The following is a 1,415-nucleotide window of genomic DNA, read 5'->3' as shown; positions in this document are numbered from 1 at the left end:
CACAGTTACAACAATACCAACACAGAGAAATCACTGTGCTACCATTAGTAAACTTAATCTATGTATCACAGGCTTAACGCCACAGAAACAAAGTATCACAATAATGTCCTTAATTCTCAGTAATCACCCCCTTCCAACACCTACCTAGAGGACTCAAGGGCCAAAATAAGGGGCCAAGTCTTGAATATGACTGTACTGCTGCACACATAATACAGACATATGTAAGGCACAGCTCAAATCTGCATACTGCTTGACATAGCCAAAGGTGAATAAAGCTTTTATGAAACAGTAACCCCATTAACATGTGTGAAGTAGCAGAGGTATAAACATACTTAAAGACCGCTTCTTTCATTTATGAAAAAAGTGCCACAGTTTGAAAATCAGACCCACAGCTGCAAAACAATTATACAAAACTGGTTATATTCATCATGTGTTAATTCAAGGGGAATAATAATAACAACAACAACAATAATAACAACAATAATAATAATATCAAAATATGTGGCTTGTTGGTCTAGGGATATGATTCTCGCTTTGGGCGCGAGAGGTCCCAGGTTCAAATCCTGGATGAGCCCTGCTTTTCTCTTTCCAGGAGATTTGCAAAAACATACATAGTAAGGAATGTAACTTAAATGTCAGTTAACTCGAAAGCTGACAATTTCAACAAAAGTCCTAGGAGAAAATCTTCACAGAGATCAAAAAAGGTCAAACAATAAAAGCTTGAAACAAAGAACATAACTACAAAAAATCAATGACGTTATTTATTTATATAGGCAAATAAAGTTACTTATTTATTTGTTTGCATTTATTGATGGGGTAGGTGGTGTAATCTATTGACCATTACATGCCGATGACATCAGGAGAAAAAGTGAACAATACCGATATTATAATATAAAGTACTGTACAGCTTTAACATAAACAAGACAGAGTACACATTTGTTAGCAAGACAAGGTAGTGTGGCCGAGCGGTCTAAGGCGCTGGATTAAGGCTCCAGTCTCTTCGGGGGCGTGGGTTCGAATCCCACCACTGCCAAGTACAATTTTTGTCTGGCAGTTGTCAGAGTACTATAGCTGCTTCCTGTTTCAAGGATACAGGGTTTGAATCTTTCCAACTTAATTTTCCTAGTATGAGACTTCAAGTAAATCACATAGTCCAAGAGACTATTAAGGAGCTTAGCCCCAATTCATAGGTTCATAGGTTCATACTAGGCTATCTGCCCAAGGGCATTTACAAGCCTAGCCCATAGTTTTGTGGCTTACGCCACCCCTTTAGTATGGGGAACTATACCCATTATTTTGCTGTGCCTCTGTCGAGCAGTGACACTGAGGTAATCCCTGGGGTATATCTGCGATCTCCCATCCATTGGTCAAGATTTCTCTTGAACAAGGCCAGCGAGGTGCTCTGCCTCACATAT

At 39.1% G+C, this 1,415-nt stretch overlaps 2 non-coding genes across 2 annotated transcripts; both read left to right on the top strand.

Annotated features, from left to right (window-relative positions):
* The first annotated feature begins 503 nt into the window (after window positions 1-503).
* Window positions 504-575, top strand: TRNAP-UGG. Its single transcript has one exon. It is a non-coding gene; the product is annotated as a tRNA-Pro (tRNA).
* Window positions 576-951: 376 nt separating this feature from the next.
* On the top strand, window positions 952-1,033 carry TRNAL-AAG. Its single transcript has one exon. It is a non-coding gene; the product is annotated as a tRNA-Leu (tRNA).
* The last annotated feature ends 382 nt before the right edge of the window (window positions 1,034-1,415 follow it).

Source organism: Protopterus annectens, chromosome 16.part0, assembly GCF_019279795.1.
Source record: "Protopterus annectens isolate FY-2018-M chromosome 16.part0, PAN1.0, whole genome shotgun sequence".
Classification (NCBI taxonomy): domain Eukaryota; kingdom Metazoa; phylum Chordata; order Ceratodontiformes; family Protopteridae; genus Protopterus; species Protopterus annectens.
This window is presented reverse-complemented; position numbering and strand designations above follow the sequence as displayed.